Here is a 24,842-nt window from a genome sequence, read left to right on the forward strand (position 1 = left end):
CCTCTATTTGCAAGAATCTTTGCACAGCCAATCTAGATCGCATATAAATCGCATATAAAGAATTTGTTATAATCTTGCTTGGATTACGCCCGAAACAGAATGGGAAACCAAAGAGCACCAATAGTATACATATGCTGGACCTCCGATTCACAGGTATGATCCTCAGATTAACCAGCATTTCAACAATTATTTGATTTTATGCGTCAATGCATATAATTTAACTTTAAAACACCGAGTATATATTGACTTTGATCTAAAATATCTTCTATATATGTACCTTATATTTTGTTTAAATTTGAAAACTGCAAAACAATAATTATATATCAAGCACTGTTATTAATGTAAGTAAATCATTTTTAATTGGATAATTACATAAGATAAATAACTTCGAAACATATTTGAGCCATAAGAAAAATAGAACAACAAAAAAACGGAAAATACGATGGTGAGGGGATATGCACGCAGAAGCTGTACTGGAGTTTGTTGTGTAGAATCTCTAATTTTAAAGTTATATCAGGAACTGAAAATTTTCTAACAGGAAAAAAATTGCAAAATTTGAAATAATTTATCCGAATTCTGTTTAATTTGCCATTATTAAGAAGGGAGAAAAGACCTAAAGCATAAAGGACGGAAAGATTACAGAAACTAGTATAAAGTTTGGCGAGCGCCCGTCTATTATACTTCCCTCTATTTGCAACAATCTTTACACAATCTGGATCTTTTACTTATTAAATAAAAAAAAACAAGTTTTTTTTTAACTGAAAGTAAGGAGAGACAGTAAAACATAGAAGAGAAATTACTCCATATATGAAAGGGGCTGTTCCCTCCTCAAAAACACGCTCTTAACGCAAAAGTTTGACTCTTTCTCTCAACTCTACTTTTTTAGACAGTTAAAAACTTTAGCGTAAAGAGCAAGGTGTTGAAGAGGGACCATTACTATAAGTAAACACAAGTTAAAGTTTGTAACTTGCAGCCCCTCCCACGGGGACTCTAGGGGAGTAATTCGTCCCCAAAGACCTAGTTATAAGGTTTTTTGACTATGATGAATAAAATGGCATCTCAGAATTTTGATCCGGTGACTTTGGGGAAAATGAGCTTGGGAGGGGGCCTAGGTGCCCTCCAAATCTTTGGTCATTTAAAAAGGGCACTAGAACTTTTAATTTTCGTTAGAATGAGACCTCTCGTGGCATTCTAGGACCACTGGGTCGATATGATCACCCCTGGGGAAAAAAAAAAACACTCATGCGTGATCTGTCTTGTGGCTAAAAACAAAAAAATCCTCATTTTTATAGATAGGAGCTTGAAACTTCTACTGTAGGGTTCTCTGATACGCTAAATCTGATGGTGTAATCGTAATCGTGTAGATCCTATCACTTTTAAGGGGTGTTTCCTCCTATTTTCTAAAATAAGGAAAATTTTCTTAGGCTCGTAACTTTTCATGGGTAAGACTAAACTTGACTTATATATTTAAAATCAACATTAAAATGTAATTCTTTCGATGTAACTATTGGTATCAAAATTCCGTTTTTTTTAGAGTTTTGGTTACTATTCAGCCGGGTTGCTCTTTACTGCAGTTCGTTACCACGAACTGTTTGATATCACAAACAGTACGCTGACGTAACCTCGAAAAATTGTTAGTAATAGAGATACCAGGCCAACGAATACAATCAGCAAGAGGGATAGCGAAGTTATTAGAGTGAAGGGGAGTAGCAGTAGTACAGTTCCAGGGAAGAAACTCACATTTATCTATATTAAGTGTAAAACCAATATCAGAGAAAGTATCAGAAACTATAGAGACCACTTAGGAAAGACCCTTTTTGGAACGGCGAATCAGAAGCATGTTGTCAGCATACGCAAGAGAGAAAAATGTCCACAAGACCAGAAAGGTATGTACCTGAATTCTTAGCCATCACGCTAAATTAATAACTTAAAAGGCGTAGGCGACAGAAATTCGCCCTGCCTAACTTTTCTTCGTACCCTTATAATAGTGTCTGGTGCAGATCCTAACTGAAGAAAAGAATTTAAATACCAAAACCTAAGAAGCATTATAACAGAGAGATTGACCCCCGAATGATACAGAAAAAATGGAGCTGACTCTGGACCACACTAACAAACACTTTCGGGTGTTTTTCCTTTTTTTCTAAAATAAGCCAAATTTTCTCAGGGTCTTAACTTTTGATGGCTAAGACTAGACTTGATGAAACTTATGTATTTCAAGTCAGCATACAAATACAATTCTATTGATTTAACTATTGGTATCGAAATTCCGTTTTTTCGAGTTTCAGTTACCATTAAGCCGGGTTGCTCCTTACTATAGTTTGTTACCACGAATTGTTTGAAAAACTAGCAAACGGTTTTCAGCAATCATCTCACAAATTTTCAAGTGTCAGACACGAACAGACACATGCACAGAACATATCTCTGCGCAACAGCAGATATATGGTTTGATCTATTGATGGGGAAGGAGAAGCTGGTCCCTTCTTTTCCACTGTGCCACTAGGTCTTTAGGGCAAGGATGTAATTTGCATATTTTCTTATTTGCCTTTTTGTCAGAAAAAGACAGAGGAATACAGACATAATTTGCCTTAATCCTTAAGCCGGCTTAAATCTTATACACAGGTACATCTACATTGTAATACTTCCTGGCAAAATGTCCTCACGAACAAGGAACCGAAATATCCACTCTATTGTTCATTTTGTTCCGGTTCCTGCAAAATCAACGGATTGAAGCATAGTTAAAGATTCTATTCTTGCCAAGTCAGAAATCATTCCGATACTTGATATGTCTACAGATAAATCCAAGCCTTAGTCTATCTACTTAGTCAAGTATAGCGGTACTTACCTTTTATACCCACTCAATCAAGAAGTGAAGTTAGGTTAATCCTAATGAAGCATACCTAAGAATGATAAAAATAAAATAATTTAGTAAGAAAATGGTACTTGTATGACAGGGCCTTATCCAGGTTTTTTTCGGGGGTATTTTACACAAGAATTTTTTCGAGGAAGGTACACAAAAAAAACTAAAAAACGCATAAAAATTTGTTTATAACCATTTTTGTTAAACTTTTAAGAGTCAAAAAAATATTTCGGGGGGGGGGGATTAAATTGCCAAACCCCTCCCCTGGATACAGCCTCATTGTATGACATAGCTCTGATCATTCAAGCTGTCCATACATTGACGCATTGCAGAATTGTTTTTGTTTTTTTTTCGTTAGTTTCTTTCAGCTTAGCTTAAGATATTAAAAAAATGAGAAGTGACCACGAAGTAAAGCGAAGTCCTTTCAAATACAGGGCCTGATTCGACCCAATCGTGCTCTATCCGGCCTTGTTGCTCAAAAGGACAGGAAAAGATTCTGGAAAATTTTTTTGGACCTATTCTTCCTTTCAGAATCTATAGATTTTCAATTTCACCTGAAATATTCGTTGCTTTTGATATTATTAATTAAAAGACAACAATAATTAAAACAAAAGTGAGAACGATCTTGAAATCTAAAATGAGCATTAAAAATATATCATATAATTCTTAATGTAGGCATGAAACAATAATAGATTATTATATATGAATTAATGAAACTCAAAGCAAACAGAAATTAAAATTAATAATCAAACACAAAGATAATATATGCTTTGAAGAATTAACAGACGAATCATAACACGGAAAAAGATTAAAATGAATAATGTAAAGTATACCACTACTGCTACTAACAAATCTTTGCTGCACCAAGCCACCTAAGGTCAACAAAAAACAAAATCGAAAAGAAAAATATAAAATTTAATTTACATCCAAGGGCAACACAACTACGCGCCCTCTCTATCCCTCCCATTCTGTTCAATGCCTCCATCTTTACACCCTCCTAGGAAGTTTTCATTTCTCTCAATGTTCCCTTGCCCCTCCCTCGTACCAAAACCAAGGGTGACGAAGAGAAATTACAAAACATCTAAATTCTGTAACAGTGAGCGTTACTTGCAGTTTATAGAAGACATACAAATATTTTTAAACAGTCTCTCTTTTATCATTGTAGCATTTAAAAAAACTGGTACCTCAAGGAATTAATTTCATTATGTTTTAAACATTAAAACGGGTTTCATTAAAATTACTAAAAATACTTTACCATAAAGCGCGAAGTATTTATCTTCTCCTAAATACCTCGCTCTTTAAGTTAAAGTATTTTTAGAACCCCTGATATGGGTAATAATCTCTTTTCGTTTTAAGTTTTAATGTTACTCCTTACTTTCAATTTAAAAAACTTTTTCATGTTTATTTTTCATTGTTTTTTTATAATAATGCTAGAAAATCCTTCGCCCTTTTCATTGAATTTCTCTTCTCCCGTGACATATTCCTCCAAGGAAAGATCCTCCCACATAGTCCCCTCCCCTTAACCCACCCCCAAACCAAAAAAATGGTCAAAGTTTGTAACTTGCAGCCCCTCCCCCGGGGACTGTGGGGGAGTAAGTCATCCCCAAAGACAACAGTTATTATGGTTTTTGACTATGTTGAACAAAATGGCTATCTCAAAATTTTGATCCGTTGACTTTGTGTAAAAAATGAGTGTTGGAGGGTGCCTAGGTGCCCTCCAATTTTTTTAGTCACTTAAAACGGGCACTAGAACTTTTCATTTCCGTTATAATGAGCTCTCTTGCGACATTCTAGGACCACTTGGTCGATACGATAACCCCTGGGAAAAAAACAAAAAATAAGCAAATAAACACGCACAGCCAGAAATAGGGCGGTGAAGGATACTTTTTTTTCTCCCACGGCTATACTCTTCTTCTTATCTATGTGGTGATACTGGAATAGCTCCATCAGATTGTATTGGAGGTAAAAGTAATCTTTGCGCATTCTACTTTTCTAAGTACACTTCTGCCATCTCTACTGCAGTTTTATTCTCGGACAGGTTCGAGTAGATACTACTCTTTTTTGCGCAGTTCTTCTCACAGATTTATTTTACCTAAACGATCATTAACAGCAGCTCAGACGTCTCTTGTTTATCAATCCATTCTACTATGGAACTTCATCTGATGTACTTCTATTTCTCTCTGCGAAGGCAGTTTCTCGGTGGATTTTTCCGTATTTTAGTCCGGTAAATTTCCCCCTCCTTTGCTCATCTTCCCCTTTTTTCTGTTACTATTATTTTTCTTTTGTTTTTCTTGGTGTTTTTCACTTATTTGATCCCATTTTTCCCATTTTCCAGTTAATAGTTAATATGTTATTTTAATTAATGTATCATTTTCGTTTGTGTTATAACACAAGATAGACTATCGATAGTCTTATAACAGTTTGTAGTTGTATATCCTGTTTTTTCCTTTTTTGCTCGTTTTTGTAATTTGTTTTTGTTATATTCAGTGTAAAATAAATGATAATGTTGCTAATGATAACAAGAAGATTCATTAACCCTAAAGATGAAGCTTGTTTAAGATTAAAGACTATCGATGATCTGACACTAATGGTGAGTCTAGTGCCATGGGTTATGCAAAAATAAAGTCTTGCGTCATTACGCTTCACCAACTCTGCAAAAGTATTTTAACTGACTATTTGAAAACTGTATAAGCTTTTAACTTCACTGAAGACTAATTCAGAAAATAGAAATTCCAAAAAAAATTAATTTTGTTTTTCAGTAGCTATCATGCTATTGCGGAACCTAAAAAAAATATGAAAAACTTTGGAATTTCAACCCCTTGCAACTTCAAAAACATTAGCCTTTGTGCTGGATTCTGTATCCTATACCATCTCAAAGAATTTTGAGATCTGAACCTTTTGAACCGAATTTCTTTCATTGTAATTTTGTCACTTAGTGATAATATAAATTTAGTGCTAAAATTTGGTAATTAACATTCATTTGGTAACAAAACGCTTTGTCTTAAATTCCACAATGATTAGCATCTATGCTGAAAATAGGATCAAAACCATATCTTATCTGACCCGTTCAAAAATTCAAAAATAGTACCACCACTGAATACCGGCTAAAACCCAGCTGAAGTTGAGTACCGTACATAATAAACATTAAATCACAGTGTTTCATCTAGTCCCACAGACATTAATCCCATCTACATCAAGAAAAGAAACAATGAAAACAAATCGATAAAACAATAAAAAAAGGTAAAAAAAAATCAGAATTATTTGCTCTATCCAATTCTATCTTATGAATTTTAGACTGACTAGAATTTTTAGGATGAACAACTTAAAAGCCCATTTGTTCTATCCTGTGTGTTTTAGAAGCAGAAGATGCTCCCTATTTAAAAATTATATTGTCTTGTCGTTTAATGCTCTTTACAAGTACACGTATATATAGTATTTGATAATCTAAAAATGGATAAGCTAAGCTTGCTTAGATTGATATATGTCTTTTCTAGTGTTCTTGGAAGCATTTTGTCTTTTAGAAAATGAAAAATGCGTGCATGCCAACAAAGCAATGGGTCCCCTAAGACCGAAATGAATATCAAAATTGGATGAAACACTGCCAAAAACATGAGACCAACAGAGAGTGATAACAATTGGACCTCTGCTCCATTGTTCCCCTCTGGGACAGTGACAAACAATGAAATCAAGCCCCCCTATTTAATTGGTGATAAATGCTGAATACATTACAGAGTAAATGACTCAGGTGACGAAATTGGTAACTTACTATGTGAAACGCTTGAAGTTATTGAGATTATGGATACAGTTTAAAAACTCAACCGTTTAAAAACTCCCCAAAGCCACGTTTTCATTTGGCTTTTCGCCAAATGAAAAGGGCCATTTCGAAACACCATTTTGCGATTAGAAACGCTATGTTGTATTAAAATTGTGCATTGATATCACAGCTTCATTGATTCATTAGCTGAGCTGTTAAACGCCAAATGAGAATAGGGCTCTAGTATTCTAGCTACATGTATTTAAGCGTCTTGTCAGTGTAGTTACTATGTGGTTAAACATGTTATCAATTGAGTTAATTTGCCCTAAATACATTTTAGGGCAGAAGTAAAAAAAAAATTAAACTAATTTATATACTTAGAAGCTGGATAAGGTTTTTTTTGATAATGTTCTATCAAAAGCCTAGATGGGCCAAATTCCCATTTTCAATCAACAGAATCAAAGCCAATATAATACATGTAGTGAAGAAAAAAAGTAAGTTTTCAAAACTTAAGGAAGGCAAGAAAGAGAGAGAGAGAGAGAGAGAGAGAGGAGAGAGAGAGAGAGGAGAGAGAGAGGAGAGAGAGAGAGAGAGAGAGAGAGAGACTGTAAAAAAGCTAAAGATTTCCGAGATGAAGATAAACAACTGGAAATGAAAATGAGAGTTGGGGACAGAATGTCCACTTATTTAACCTGTCGACTATGTAGGGGGCGAAATTTCCTCTGTATCTTTCAGTGGAAAACCTTATTGGTGGTCGGAGGATGATTTTTTGTTGAAACGCAATGAGGAAGGCAAGGTTGGAGAGGAGAAAGTGACTATGAAGGGGAAATTTGTTTGGCGATTACGGAGGACATTGTTGTAGAGATACAAGTAAATTTTTAATTGAAGAACAGAAAAGGAATAATAGTGCAGAATAGGCTTGTTCAGTATAAAAGTTCAGAGCTGACATGAATATTTCAATATTGATTACAATGAATCTGAAAATACAAGGAGCCACAAAAAAGTAGCCACAAAAAAACCCAAATGTTGCAAATAATATTTTGAAGTTAACATAAATATTTTCTATTTTGTATTTGTTTCTTAAGGATTCTGTATATTGTGCGTTGTATTTTTAATTATATGCTCCTTTTATCTATGTGTTTTCTATACGTGTCTTATCTACATTTTTTAATCTCATTTCTACAAAAAAGACGGTAGAGCGGAGGTTTTCTCTCTTTTTTTCATTGGCTGTGATTTACTTTGTATTTTTCTTCATTCTCCTATGTTTTCTGGCTTTGTTCAAGACAAAAACCGTTAGATTAAAATTCAATTAAAATTCCTTCGGATATGTTTACCCTTGTTTTTTAAAGCTTATGCGTCCAGATGTTATTATTTTCTTCCTTTTATTTTTCTGATACTCAGATAGTGTTTCCCGATACTATTTTTTGATAGTTTTTGGATACTTCAAGTATGTCTGTTGGTTGTGGCCAGGCCTTATTACAAGCACGAGTAAAGTACCAATTATGTACACCGTTCCTAATTTTTAGAGTTTGAAATTTCCAACTTTAAAGCATAAAATTCTTAATTGGGGAATCAGAGTCAAGATATAAGGCATAGTTTTTAGAAACTAAAAAAATAGAATTTTGTAACGGCAGTTTTTCTATATCTAGCAGAAATATGACACGGGTTAAGAAGACGAAACATTAGTAGATAAATTTTAGTAGCTAATTAGTAGCTAATTTAGTAGAATTAGTATTAGTAGAATTAGTAGCTAAGTTTTGAAAGCCAACTAGTGTTGATGTAAAGTATAAAAAAAACTCTTGCAATTTAAATTTTCCTTCTCTGAACTACAAGTGCGGTCCTAAAATAAGAAAAACCCCCTATAGTAGTTTTAACTTGGGGTAAGAAAAACCCCCATTCATAAAACTCGGCTTTATTATCGTGTGACTATAGTTTGGCTCAGGCATAATGGCAAAGAGAAGCTTTTTTTATTATGCTCAACCAGCATAGCCAAAGCTTTGAGATGTGTTATACCGTTTTTACGTTGTTGTGTAGATTTCTTAGTTGTGTCGCGTTAGCGGTCGATGAACATTCTTTTTCTTTTGGTATCATCCCTAAGATTTGAGGAGTTTCGAAATTTCGAAAAAATAAAACTTGATCAGGCGCTTACAACCATAACGTACCGAAATGTAGTAAAGATTTCAGATTGTAACATAGACTGTTCGAATGTACTACGTTGTACAAGGACCTCAAAATTATACCTAAAAGAGTAAAATTATACCGTATCGACAAAGCTATTTTCAAGTACGACATGTTTTGAGCTAGTGCTGAAAAACCAACGCTCTTACGCCTTTAGTTTTTGCCTAACATTTTCATAAGTATAAAATAAATGAGAAAAATTATTTCCTAAGCTATTTTCAAAGGGACAATCAGCAGGATAATGTAGAAGACTGATTTGCAAATATGTAATAAAAAGACTAGAAATGACAAATTTAAAACCGTTTAAAATAAACTAAAAAAGAAAATTGCAAGCCATCCATGGTTTCAAATTCTTAGTGGATTTATATTTGATTTGTCGATTTTGCTTTTCCTTGTCTCGTATTTTGTGACAATTTATTGCTTTTATTACTATTTATTTCTTACAATTTATTGTTGTGGTTGTTTTGCTAGTACAAATATTCTTCTTTTTTCCTTTGTTTTCTTTCTATTTATGGTCCGTTTCTATCATAATTTGTCCGATGGGTTCTCAGTTGAAAATAAATTAGACTTAAAAAATGGTTAAAGAGAATGACCTTTCACTTTATCTTCATCATAGAAATCATATAGCTTTCTTAGCATTTTTCTTGGAAGATTTTATTGATTACACAGGCTCTACTTTTTACTTGAATATGTTTTACATCAGAAAAGAGTACTCAACGAAAAAACTGTAAGACTTAGAGGAGGGTTGGATGACCCACTTGGTTATACCGTATCTTGTAAGATAAACTTAACATTCATTTTGACATAATTTCATTTTTTTAGCTGCTTGTTTGGATACTCACTTTTATAGCCGTTAGTCAAATACCAATTTGAGCTTTCATAGCTGTCAGAAAATAGACAGTTGATACCATATTTGAGATAAATAATTTAAAATCTATTTCGCTAATGTACCAAGGTTTCTAAAGATTGATGCAAACACCTTAGAGGGGAGTCCTTAGACCTGGTTTCCTGGACATCTTAGGGAAGGTTTACTTGCCCAAAGCTTGGAATTTTTTCGGATCTTGACCATTAAGAGACCAAGTTATAACATTTAAATGGTTGGGAGTCTAGAAAAAGGCTGTAAACATTTGTCTCAGACCACAAGAGCTGTCAAGCTGGCTGTGTGGGGCTCTGAACTGTTATAAGAGACAGCCTATTCAGGTTTTACATTGCTACCTTAGGATCTATTGTATTTCTATTTCTCAATCCCTCCCCTTTTTTTCTGCACACAATTTTTTGCATTTACATTTGGAACAGGCTCTCTGAGGGATTATTCCGTCAAGGCAATTTTTTGAACCCTTGACTAACAAATATCTCCTATGATGACTCCAAAGAACCCATAACAGGGTGGTGAAGACTACTTATCTTGTCCCTTGGCTATACCCTTCTCCTGACCTACATCATGATAGCAGCTTCTGATCAAGCTCTGCTGGATTGTTCTGTAAGGAAAAGTAATCTTTATTTAGCACCTTCTGCTTTTCAAGGAATGCTTCCACCATCTCCATTGCGTTTTTTGACAGGCTCAAGAAGGTACTGTTTTGTTTGTTTTTTGCACAGTTCCTCTCGCATATTCATTGTACCTAAATGATCATTAACAGCAGGCCTGATATCTCCTATTTATCAATCCCCTAAACTATGGAACTCTATCCTTTTTGGTTTCCCTCTATCTCTTTCCACGAAGGGAGTTTCTCGGCGGGTCTTTCCGTAATTTTGTCCAGTAATTTTTCTTCCTCCTTTGTTTATTTTTACCCCTTTTCGTCTTCCCTATTTTTTTCCTTTAGTTTTGTTTTATTTAGAGTGTTTCATCACCTATTTTGATCCCATTTTTGCCATTTTCCGGTTGATATTTAATAGGCTACTTTAATGAATTGATTCATTTTCGTGTGTGTTGTCATTTTATAGTTCTATAAATGTTTATGCAAGCTTTCTTCTGGGAACCTTTTTTTTCTTTTCACTCGTTTTGTATATTGTCTGTGTTATATTTAGTGTAAAATAAATGATGATGTTGATAATGATGACACGAAGATTCAATGGATTCACAAACCCCAAGGATGAAGGTTGTTTGAGATTAAAGCTTACATATGATCTGGCACTGATCGTGAGTCTAGTGCCATGAATTATGAAAAAACCAAGTCATGCATCACTGTGCCTCCCAACTCTGCACAAATATTTTAACTGACTATTTGAAAACTTTATAAGCTCCAAGCCTCATTTAAGACTGATTGAGAAAATTGAGATTCAAGAAAAATTAATTTTGCATAAAAAAAAGATGAATAACATTGGGATTTCAACCTCTTGCAATTTCAAAGACATGGCCCCTAGTGCTGGAGTCTACATCCCATACCGTATAAAGGAATGTTGGCATCTGAACCTTTTGCACAAAATTTCTTTTATTGAAATTTTGTCACTTCGTGACAAAGGTGTTAAATGTAAAATACATTTAGTGACAAATTTGACAATTTATATCCATTTGGTAACCAAGCGTTTTGTCTTAAATGCTACAATGATTGAAATCAATGCTGAAAATAGGATTAACACCGGATCTTATCTGAGCCTTCAAAGATTCCATCTTGACCCAGAGATATCAACCCCATCTATATCGAGAAAAAAAACAATGAAAACAAAATCCATTAAACATTAAAAAAAAGGTAGAGAAAAAAAATAAATTAAATTATCCAGAGATCAAAATTATCTTTGAAAATTACGGGGATCAAAATTATTTGATTAGATCAAAATTATTGGGGTATTTGGAGGCCCTAAACGAGTGAAATCTTTTAACCGACCCAGGCAAAGCATTCCGACGCAATATATAAAAACTAGAAGAATCTATTACCTAGCCCTATCTTAGTTTACTAATTTTGGGAACCAAAGGACTCTTAATTCATGATGGCAGCTTACTAATTCCGGTACCTATAGAATTATTAGTCATCAAAAGGTATATTTAGTCCTTTTCATTTGTGAACGAAAATTTAAAATCAAAAAGTTGGTATTAAAAGCTGTGATAAAATTTGGAAAGACATTTGGATAAATTGGGAAAGGTGTTTAGTTAAGAAACAGCACTAGCAACTTCCCTAAGGGATTTAAAGAAATGTTGTACTCTATAAAGTGTAGTTATCCATATACGTAAAATCAAGATAAACATTGTCTTTTGTTGTAGGCCTAGTTTAACTGAATAGAATGATTTACTTTGTAAATCCTTAATAATTAATAGGGGAAAGATACGGAAAAAAAATGGTCGAACCAGGAAAAAATTGGTACAGAAATTATTTTTGCACCACTGTGTTCAGAAAAGAGAGCTACATATCAAAATCTAAAAATCTAATCAACATATCAAAAATCTAAATCTCCATCCCCTTGCGAAATTCCCTTTTTTTCACGTTTTTTGCGCCTATTTTTTAGATATTTCCAGAATCCGAGAATGAGGAGCCGTGAAAAGAAAAGTAGTTTATTGATGGTTTCCCTTTTAAGAAACGATTGTTTTTGTGCTTTTTTATTAGACAGAAACATCACGTTTAATCATTTAATTCTTTTTTATGTTTTGTTTTTGTTTTTGTATGAAGTAAAAAAAAAAAAAAAAAATGAAAAATCAAGTGACACACGATCACGGGGTATTTTTCGAAGAGGAGCACGAATTTTTCGGTTCAGAATGAGGGTTTTCGTTGTAACATTCACCGACAGCTCACTTATTCCCAGTTCTCTTTTTTAGATGGCTGAGACCGCAGTTTTATGTCTCCTTTGTGAACGTTCAATAGACACCTTAGAATCGTCGGTACTGTCAGAAAAAGGAGCTACGGCGATCAATGAAGCTAGCAAAACGAGAGGTACCAGCTTCTCTGTCGAGGCAGGGAACCAAGTCCATGTTGCTTGCAGAAAGACTTTCACAAACAAAATATACCTGTCGAAAATTGAGAATGAGAGACGACGAACCTTGCAAGAAAAGACGGAAGCAGAAAAAGTGGTACTCCGATCACGGACTCCAAGTTTCAACTTCCAAGAGTGTTGCTTTTTCTGCACTACAAGGATAAATCTCCACACTACCCACAGAAAAAGACACGAGTGGTACAAGGTTCGGACTAAAGACTTTGAAGAAAGTATAAAGGCAGTGTGCAAAAGCCGTGATGATGATTGGTCAAATAACGTTTTCCGCCGAATATGTGCAGTGTCAGACCTGCACGCAGTTGACGCCATTTATCACGCAGCCTGTTCTTCTATGTTTCGATTAAATAAGAGCCTTCCAGCTAGATTTGTGACGCAAGAAATTTTTGGAATACTAGAAGATACTGAGCCAGATAAAAAACGTCCAAAAAGGGGGAGGCCAGGTCACGATGAACGATATCAGGCGTTTTTGAAGCTGGCTACTTTTTTCGAAGAAAATGACGAAGAACAGTATACAGTCAGTGAACTTGTTGTTAAAATGGGAGACCTTTTGAATGGAACAGACCTTGAACCGTACTGTAACAAGTACTTGAAGAGCAAGCTTTTGGAATATTTCAGTGACCAGCTAGTATTTGCAACTATTGACGGTAAGGCTGACGTGGTGACATTAAAAGAAAAAGCATCAGCGATACTGCAGAATTTTTATTACTTGGACAAAACCGATAACAAAGAGAGTGAGAAAATCAAGCTTATTAGAGCAGCAGCAAAGATTATCAAAAGTGATTACAAAGGACTGCCAGCACAGAAGGAATCATATATGACCGCAAAGCAGATTTCATCTGGAGAACAGCTGGAAGGCTCTCTACCTGATAGCCTAATGGTGTTCTTAGATGAAATATTCTTTGGAACCGATATTTCCTTCAAGGTACTTGCCATTGGCAATTCCATCGTTCAAGCAGCTCGTCTGCGTGCCCTCATTTGTCCACTGCAACTAGGCTTAGCAGTGCAACTGGATCACCATTTCAAGTCCAGATATTGACACTTTCCACAGCCATGGATTCTGCTCCTCCTATGCTGAAGTCCAGAAATTTAAACGCTGTGCATCAGTCCATGATGAATCTAGCCTTGTAGGAGTTACCTCCACACATGCTGTGCAGCATGTAGCTGATAATGCAGATCACGATGTTTGAACGATGGACGGAAGAAACACTTTCCATGGGATGGCTCTGCTAGCAACAGTCAGGCCTCCTCTCATTAACAGCCGATCGCCCATTCCGAGAGTTGAAGTTTCACTAGATGAAGTTGCCCAAAAAGGAAAATTTCCCATCTACCCTTACCGCTTAAGTGAGACAGTGCTTTCAAAGGTGCAATATGAGAAGATCCCTGGCAAAAGTGTCAACGATCCGTATGCCTCACTCGATCAGCTCTGGTTAGCTACCGGGCTCCTGAATGTCCCAAGGCCGAGCTGGAATGGATTCATGCAGTCAGTTTTATCTAACCAAATACATCATGAAACGGGAAACCTTCGCAGCAAGGCAAGCGTCTTGTTTTTGCCCATGATTGACCTCCCGTCTAGCAACGAATCCTGCCTTTACTCAACCTTGCGCTTTGTAGCTTCGCAAGGCAGAACCTACGGATTCACACCCGTTCTCACATTTGACCAGCCGCTCTGGTGGAAGTCTATGAAAATCCTCAAGTCCGACACGACGAATGAGCTGAGTAGTATTATTCTCAAGTTAGGCGGTTTTGATTTGATGATGAGTTTCGTCGGATGCATAGGACACCTCATGGAAGGTTCTGGTCTGAAAGAGGTTCTGGAATTGGTATACGCGACTGGTGCAATGCCGCACATTCTTTCTGGAAAAATGATTTCTAGAGCTGTTCGAGCTCACATTCTCGTGAGCTCGGCCATATATGCTCATCTCCTCGAAGAAGAGCAAGCGACGTTGACGTCTCTAGACATGTCTACTGTCTTTGCTTACGTACTGGATGGATACCTCCCACCCGAAGATCTCAGTCATGATCCCCAGCTCAAGCAACTTGAAAACTTTCTCAAGCAGAGACGCCAAGACCTGCTGACTCAGAGAAGTGCGAAGCTCTGGTTTCAGTATCTTGACATGGTTGGGATACTGCTTAAGTTCATACCTGCCGAGAGACTAGGCCTGTGGGATGTTGTGTGCAGTAGAGATGCTTCCGTTTCTAGAAGCATCTGGGCATAACCTCTATGTCAAGTCGGTCTGGATATACCAGCAAGAGATGGCTAAGCTTCAAACTAGTCACCCACCAATCTTCGAAGCATTTGAACAGGGAGGTCACACCATTAGAAGATCAGAGCGACGCTGGGCTGGGCTCTCGGCAGATCTTGTCATCGAGCAGGAGTATATGAGAAGTCTGAAAACATCGGGCGGTCTTACAACTGGAGGTGGGATGACGGAACAGCAGAGAGCCATTTGGGTTCTGTCAAGACCGGCATGCCTGGAGATCAACCTCTTGATGCAAAATTTGACAAAAATTGGTTACTCGACAAGTGAGCAGCACCGCGACATGAGTTCCAGTAGAAAGGAGCGTGATTTTGACGATACCCAGAAGCTCGTCGGATACTTCGGAGAATCTTCTCCGTTCAGAAGTGACAATCAGCTTAGAAACATTGCCAACGGCATAACTTCTTCCCAAGATGTTAATGTTGACGAGCCCGATGTGGCTGGAAAGTTGATTCTAAGTAAGATGACGGGAAAAACCTTGAAGGAGCAAGTCTTCAAGAAAAAAGACCAAGTGACCCTAATGAATGCCAAAAAGGTGGGGTCCTCTGTGGTAGCCCACATAGATCCGGCGCTCCTTTTCCAGCGGTTTATAACAGTAGCCCAACGAACTGACCTTCGAGAAGAATACTTCAAGTACGAACTTTGTACGATTCCTCCTTCGCTTTTTGAAAGCGATGGCCTTATGAGAAAAGCAAATAAGCCAGAGCTTGCAAAAGCGATCTTTCTGGCTTGCAGGATTGAGACTCAGTCACCCTCAAGACCTGCTTCTGCGTGTAATATCGTCTTGGATGGTGGTTCTCTTCTACATCGAGTTTCATGGAAGGTAGAGTCAACCTTCAAGGTCATCTTTGCTTCATACGTCCATTACATACAAGCAAGGTACCCTAGTGCGATCGTTGTGTTTGACGGATATGAAGGTGGTCCAGCAATCAAAGATGCTACCCATTTACGTCGAGCAGGGATGGTTGGCCGCCAAGTCTTTTTCACCGAAAAGATGACCCTCTGCATGAAGAAAGAAGAGTTTCTTTCATGTAAGACAAACAAAGGACGTTTCCTGAAGCTGCTCGGCGACCATTTGGAAGCCGTTGGTTTCCGAATTTTCCACTCGGAAGGAAACACCGACGTTCTGATTGTAGAAAAAGCTGTAGAAGCTGCTAGTCTTACAGACACAATCGTGGTTGCTGATGATACTGACATCTTGGTTCTTGTGATCAGTCGATCAGATTCGCGTTCCGGGCGTTTATATTTCTCACCTGAAGCTAAGTTTGGTGGTACTAGTTCAGCTTGGGATATTAGGTAGATGAAGCAGAAGCTAGGAACAGATGTCAGCAATCTGATACCGTTCTGTCATGCCGTGCTGGGTTGTGACACAACTTCTCACCTTTACGGAATAGGAAAGGGCAAAGCCGTTCAGCTGCTACTTTCCAACAAGAGTTTAAGGGACAGCGCTGCTATATTTGGCGACAAGCTCGCATCGCTTGACGATATTGTGGCAGCAGGAGAGCGAGCATTGTTGATGCTGTACGGTTGCCCTGATGTTTCGAACCTGGACACTGCAAGAAAGCTAATCTTTCACAGAAAAGTGAGCACTGCCACCACTTTCGTGCATCCACAAGAACTGCCACCAACTCAGGCAGCAGCGAAGTACCACTCGCTACGTGTCTACTGCCAAGTTCAAATCTGGCTCGGGAACCCAGTAGACCCTTTACGCCTGGGATGGAAACTGCAGGATAACGAAGTTTTTGCGCCAATAAAAACAGATCTCCCTGCCGCTCCGTCTCAGCTGCTGAAAATGATCAAATGCTCGTGTCGTATTGACGGCTGTGATAGTGAAAAGTGTACCTGTAAGAAAAACGGACTTGAGTGTACTATAGCCTGCCGTACCTGTAAGGGAAGCTCGTGCAACAATTCGAGGTTTCAAGAAGAAGAACTTAGTGAAGAAGAATAACAGTTAACTGTGATGATGAAAAATCTAGTTCCTATATTTTGATGATGTGCAATTTTTATATATTTGAAAAATAAGATAAAAGCTTTTCTCTAAACACATTAAGTTAGAACCTACCTTGTCTCATGGTGTTTGGCGCTGAGGTGTTTTGTCATTCCTGTTTATTGTTGTTTAGTCTTTTTTTTCTAAGCCTTTCGTTTACATAGCCAAATAGACTACAACGCTTGTAAGAGTTTTTTCCCCAAAGACACAGTTTTTTTTCCTCATTTTTTTTTTTTTGCTGATAAATATTTTTCTTTTGGTCAGGTAACGAAATGAGTATCAGAAATGAATTCAGAGCCAAAAGCTGATCTAAAAATATGTGTAAAACATTATAGTTTACGTTTTTATTTTTTTTTCCCGGTTTTTGAGAAAATAAATAAAAAAATATTAAAAAAACAATTTCGCATTGAGCTAGAGATTTAGATTTTTGATATGTTGTTAAGCAGTTTTTTCCGGTCCGGATGGCGAAGAAACCATTTCTGTACCAATTTTTTCCTGGTCAAAACTTATTTTTCTCCTACTAAATTCTGGTCAGGCAAGTATAAGCGAACTCCTACTGGGAAATCGAACCTTATGATGTATCAACGTTATTGGACTAAGAAAATAAGTGAACGCTCTGAAAACTATGGAAAAAGAGGAAAATATTTGTAAGGATTTTCATTTGTAAACAAAATTATTTTCAATTAATTAATTAGTATTTTTTTATTGCTAATTAGCATTAATTATTTTAATTTGTATTTTAAAATTATTATTATAATATAATTATTTAATGATCATGATTTAATTATGTTTGTTTTATAAATTAAATAATAATCTATTCATTATTTCCATGTATTAATTGTGCCCTATACTTTATTTTGATAATAATAAAATTTTAAGAATGGTTATAACCATTAGATTATTTATTTGAAATGTTGCGCCCCTAAAATTTTCTTCCCTCTATAAATGCCTCTGGTTTCATCCTAAGCTCCATTTGCGTTTGTGATCTTTTGACAATTTGGCTGTGTGGCATTAAGTTTTTCTTTTGGCTTCATTATCTACTTTACCGTGAAGATAATTGAAATGCATAGATCCCTCCGTCATTATTTGAATTTACTTTGGAAGTTAGTTGTCAAAGATAAAATTGACGTTTCTCATCCCATTAAAGGGTTCGACAGAAAATACTTTCGATTTTGCTCTTAAGGTATTTTTTCCCACTAAAATAAGAGATTTTGCAACAGGCTTGTGACTATAGTTGGCACCAAGAGGACTACCTAATGAATGCCTTTATAAGGCTACTTATTAATAGTAAACATACAAAAAAACTTGTGTTTTATTCATCTAGATGAGAAAATCACCTTACAAATTAAATTTAGAAAAAATATGAAAATAACTGACATGAAAGAAAATATTGTGAATTATTGGGAAGCAGGATTTGAACCTGCAAGCCCATCATCCACTAGCCCAGTCTAATCCACTGCGCTGTCGCAAGGTGCTAACCAATTTTATTTTTCTACAAATCTCTTCGCTTAGGATTGTAATGATTAAAATTGAAGTAGTTTTCAAGATGTCAACCAGTGGCATAATTTCTTCAAAATGCTAGGGGGGGGGGCCTAAAGTTGGAGCCAAATTTTTCCGAACCAAGTAAAAATGACATTGAAAACGGACAAATGAGCCATATGGTAAAAAAAGTAAGGAAATACTAAAGCAAACTGAATCGTTTCTGTAGATGCTTGAATTATAAAGTCTCATCTTAGTTTTGACAAGATTTTTAGAGAAACTAAATTTCAGCTGGGGTGGCAAACTGGGCTCTGGGGGGAGGGAGGAGGATAAAAAGTGAAGTCTTGGAAGAACAATTGCCTCCCCCCTTGACCAATAGAAGATTGCGCCACTGGTGTCAACATCTAACAAATCAGATTATTTTTTATTTACACCTTTCGTGCAACCAATTTCAGCAGGGGGCATCCTTCGGTCTGGGGAAGTAAAATGAGGTCAAGGAGGAAAATTTGTTCCCCTGCCCCATTGCCAATGAAGCCCTGGGCGTCAATATCTAACAAGTCAGATTAATTTTCATGTTGACCTTTCGTACCTGTCATGGGTGCCCACAGGAGGGGGGTCCAAGACTTTCTAGAAATCGGGGACTATAAAATAGCTATGAGGAAACAAGGAAAGAGAGCAGAGTGGGGGAAAACATGGAACAACGGTGAGTTGGCTAGTGGTTGGTTGCCCGCCAATAGGTTTGGCCCTTAATAGAGATAATATGAGTTTTAATTTGAGACTGAGTGACCCTTTACAGTTTACAACAAAAAGTTTTCCCTAAAATTTGTTTGGAGTAAAATAAGAATCGAATTCTTTATAGTAATGGATGGTAAGGAAATATTAATCCTTATCAATGCAGGTTTTTTTTTAGGTTTTCAGGTGTTTTCTTTTTTTATTTTTTTTTTTAATATACATAGATGTTTGTAACAAACAAAGGCACTAACAGTATAGGTATATCTATCTATATAAAAATAAGTTGTTTGTTTGTGTTCTGACTGACGTCATGTTTGTGTGTCGACTGACGTCATGTCTGTCGACTGACGTAATTATAAGGATTGAGCATTATGCCGTCATGAAGTTGTTTGTCGACTGAGGTCATTTTTGGCGACTGACGAAAGTACAGACCGAGACACCGGGACAAAGGGAATATAAATGACGACCAGGACACTTCAAAGAGAAATTACAGACTGGGACACTGGGACACAATAACGAGGGGTGTTTGTGGAATTTTTGTTTTTAGCCACAAGACAGATCACGCATGCGTGTTTATTTTTTTTCCCAGGGGTGATCATATCGACCCAGTGGTCCTAGAATGCCGCAAAAGGTCTCATTCTAACGAAAATTAAAAGTTCTAGTGCCCTTTCTAAGTGACCAAAGAATTGGAGGGCACCTAGGCCCCCTCCCAAGCTCATTTTTTCCCAAAGTCAACGAATCACATTTCTGAGAAAGCCATTTTATTCATCATAGTCAAAAAACCTTATAACTATGTCTTTGGGGACGAATTACTCCCCTAGAGTCCCCGTGGGAGGGTCTGCAAGTTACAAACTTTGACCGTGTTTATCTATAGTAATGGTCCCTCTTCAACATCTAGCTCTTTACGCTAAAGTTTTTAACTGTTTAAAAAAGTAGAGTTGAGAGAAAGAGTCAAACTTTTGCTTTAAGAGCGGGGTGTTGAGGAGAGAACAGCCCCTTTCATATGTAGAGTAGTTTCTCTTCTAAGTTTTAATATTACTCCTTACTTTCAGTTAAAGAAACTTGTTTTTTTATTCAATACTTAAAAAGATCCAGTTTGGCTGTGCAAAGATATTTGCAAATAGAGGGAAGTAATCATTCGTAATCATTCTATCCTTTATGCTTCAGGTCTTTTCTCCCTTCTTAACAATGGCAAATTATTAGCATACGTATACATATACGTATGCTAATAATTTGCCAGCATACATATGGTCTTGGTACTATTTGGCTTCCCTCTCTGTTTTCGGGCGTAATCCAAGCGAGATTATAGTTTTTTATTTGCGACGTGTTACTTATAAACTTATAGATAACTCGGAGAATATTAACAAGAGCCAAGTGTACTCCAATGTGGATATAGTCAGAAACAAATCTGAGAGCGTTCTTGCATTGTTAAAAATTGTGAATTCCCGAGAAGCTGGGGCTTTGGCCCTATTTCTAATTGTTGAGGCAAATACATCTTCAGTAATTATTTCAGAATTGGGAGATTGCCAACAATTTGTGTGGCAGAAAACTTTATTGTAAGATTGCCCATTGTGGTTTTTTTTAGTCATTCCATTCAAATTACCCTGGATATGTTTCATTGTTATAGATTGTCTATATAGACACTAGTTGAGTGGAGTCGTATCTTGCCCATAGAAAGATTTCAATTTCAACACTCATCTTTAGATTAAGCGTTAACCTCCGACGCTCCCACATCCTATCAGCACGGAAAGATCTTGGCTCTATTCCGCGACCCTTCAACTACGACGAACGGGTAGCATATTTCCTTAGGAGGGGGATCTTCTATAGAAGTAGAGCCAGATATCATGGCACTATTTAAAAAATGATCAGAAATTAAATAAAGAAAGCTTTCTCAACTGAAAGTAAAGAGTAACACTAAAACTTAAAACAAGCCGAACTTTTTAGTATATGTGTGGGTTTTACGCGTGGGGATGTTAAGGGTAATTGTCTAGGGTAAATTTTCACCAGGATTTAATTTGTAAGAGCATGTTTCCTTGGGAGTGTGATTTTCCATAGAAAGGAAGCCACATATCATGGCATTATTCAAAATACGATAAAAAATTAAATAAAAGAAAGTTTTCTCAAATGAAATTAAGGAGCAACACTAAAACTTAAAACAAACGGGAGTTATTTGTATAATAGAGTTACTCCCTTCTCATCACCTCGCTCTTTACGCTAAAGTTTAAATTTTGCCCCAATTCTTAAAGAACGACCTGTGAAACACCAGGGTTGTTTAATTGGAACAATAAGTCTTTATTTTTTAAGGTGGCGAAGAACTTCAGCGTCAAAAGCATGGTGTTGAGCATCGTGATTACCCCCTCATTTACGTAATAAATTCTTTTTGTTTTAAGTTTTAATGTTGCTCCTTACTTTTAGTTAAAAGACTGTTGTTCTTTATGTAATTAGTTACTGAGTCAAGTTGTCTCCTTGTCTCGCAGACAGAAGTTGCCCAGCTTTCTTTGTATAGTTTAAGTATGGTATGGGCTAAACTTGCTGAAATACTTGAAATGAAACATTTTGTATAATTTTAATTTCAATCTTAATTTTACCATTTTTACTTGTTGTTATGAATATTTTATTTATACAATTTTATACATAAATTAAGTTTTATAATCTCTTATAAATATTATACATAAAATGTTTTATATATAAACTTGCAAAAGTTTAACTTATCGTAGAAGCCATATAAATGTATCTAAACCATTAATAAATGTTTTATTACTGAAACATTCTTATATTATTGCTTTCTTTTATTTCATTAAGACAGGAAGCTCTTTTAATAAAGATCTTAGCAATTCTTTTAAATTACTTAAAATGGAAATATCCCTCAAGTATAAGATGATAGTTTTTTTTCGGCAGCTGTTCATAGGCAATAGCTGCATATTTTTCACCAAAATTCTTAAGAGAGGCTTTCTTTAATTAAAAATTTTGTACCTTCATTAGTTGGTATTGTTATCATAATTTATGGATATGGCCACAAAAGCTTGTTATACAGAGGTTGTCAAATGCCAATGTTGCCAAATGTATTTTGGTTGCCAAATATTTTGACTATGCTGTCAGTAGCTTAATAATAAGAAAAGTTGAAATGAAATTTGGTGGATTGTACAACACAATGGGGAAATATATGTAAAACAAAGAGTAATATATTTACTATAGGGCATAAATACTCATGAAATATCTTCTGATAGTCACACTGTGAAGTGTAGAAAAACATTCCCTAATTAACTTTTTTTCTAAATTCAATTTTGAAACTCATGGCACCGAGAACAGTAGGAGGGAAAAGGATTTTACTAATTAACATTTTTTCTAAATTGAACGGAGGAATTCATGGCACGGATATCTGTGGGAGGGAAGGAGGCAATGATCCCTCAGTAAAACAATGACAATTAAATATATCCATGTAAATCGGAGTAATAATACAGATCCTGATAGTATTCGCCGTCCGCCCTGGGGGAGTTTCATATTGGCGCAGGGGTATTGTGGGTTTTGTATGTCGTTGACGGAAAACTAGTCCTTGATGAATTTGTTATAATTTAATTACGTACTAGTAAACCAGATTATTTGTCAAAAGTTCAAAAATTATTCTGGCAAAGAGACCCAGATAGGGTGAGGGTCAGAGAGCTCTGTACACCCATACGTAAACTGTGGCACACTTTTATAATGGGTTTGTACTTATTTATTAAACCAATAAAACAAGTGCTCTTCTATCCCCACAAAATAAATAATAAAAAGCAAACTTGAACAAACAAATGTATAAACATTATTCGGGCCCCACTCCAGGTCAGTTGACTGAGAAAGAAAAAGGAACGGTTTTTGTTAAAAAGCTGAAAAAAAAATTAAAAAAAGAATTATTTGGTGTTATCTTTAAAAAAAAGACCGTCAAGTAAGTTTTGAGATCATTTTGTAACCCAGATGTTCATTTTATAATTTCCCTAAGAAACTGTCATAATTTGAAAATATCATAGGTTAGACAGAAATAACGACCTGAAGGTTTTCTTGTTTTTTTGTTGTTTTTTCTCAAGGATTTAATGAATGAATAAATGAATGAAACTCCATTTAGCCAATAAACACACAATGGTGTCAAAATGGAATAAAAAAGGAAAAGGAAAAAAATAATAAAGGAAACAAAAGGCAACATATCAATATTATCAAATAACAATTATAAAAAAGGGCTAAATAAATTATTTAAGGTATCCAAACTCTTTTCGAAACGCAATCTACGCTCTACGACAACAACATACGGATCAACAATTCCATGTATAGAAACCATACGCCTGTTTTCGGCCAACAAAGGTACGCCCAATAGGAGCTCAGCGTACCAAAAGAAAATTGATCGACAAGCTCTTTTATCTGATGTACTAAAAACACTCCAAAAAGGCAACAAAGCTAACAAATGGGGCCCAGAAAACGCTCCAAAAATATTAGAAAGCACAGACCTCTAATATCGTGCTTTACAAGAAGCAAGCAGGCCGTTCGCCTTGCGAAGCTTTGTACCTAGAAACCTTAATAAAAGTTCTCGACTATGGTTTAGATCATTTCCAGTGGGTAGTCCAAGGTAGTTTATGCTTGGCAACAGCTTAAGAGGATGACCATCAAGACAAACGATATCGGGGATGGACTGATTGCGTGTCATACCAATTGAAACAACTTCACTGTTTTCATTATTAAACTTCAGCCCTATTTTCCTATATTCGGAAAATAAAATCTCAAAACTTTCCTCATTACCCGGAATGGTTTGATTAAGGTTCAGGACATCATCAGCATAACTTAAAAGAGACAAATCAAAGCCTCGAAAATAAATGATGTCTGAACTTTCTTCCTAGCCTCTAGCATGCTATTATTATAAAATGGAGGCGATGACACCCCGCCCGGCCTAATACGTTCCCAGATACAAATTATAGTTTTTGAAACAACACAATCATTTCGAACTGGCACTTCAACAAACCGATGAAGTTTACTATGCATATGTTTGTAAAAACGTAGGATTGAGCGATCAAGCCCACGGTGGCTGGCACTGAGCAGTAGCTGAGCATGTAGCGCCGAATCAAAAGCCCGTGATACATCATGACCAGCCATAATAACAGTATCCTTATATTCTTCAACGTCTAAAAGAACATTTGCAATAATTCGGTGGATACGATCACGGCTGTAGCTTTTTTAAAGCCAAACTGATTGTCTGGCATGGAACAAACTAGTTTATTCTTATCAATAACTAACAGCTCTAATAATTTACAAATTACTGGTGAAACAGTTATGGGTCGGTACAAACTGCCCGAACTAGACTGATTTTACCCCCCCCCCCCCCTAAAAAATTGTTTCTGACTCGTGAAAATGTAACACAAATGTGTATTAACAAATTTGGATTCATTCACTAAGGTTTTTTTTTTACTGCACATCAGGTTAATGAAACCCGTTTGAATGTTTAAAACATAATAAAATTAATTCCTTGAGGTACCAGTTTTTTTTTAAATGTTACAATGATAAGAGAGAGACTGTTTAAAAATATTTGTATGTTTTCTGTAAAGTGCAAGTGACGCTCACTGTTACAGAATTTAGATGTTTTGTAATTTCTTTTCGTCGCCCTTCGTTTTGGTACAAAGGAGGTGCAAGGGAACATTGAGAGAAATGAAAACTTCCTGG

This window comes from Artemia franciscana, chromosome 4, assembly GCF_032884065.1.
Source record: "Artemia franciscana chromosome 4, ASM3288406v1, whole genome shotgun sequence".
Lineage (NCBI taxonomy): Eukaryota > Metazoa > Arthropoda > Branchiopoda > Anostraca > Artemiidae > Artemia > Artemia franciscana.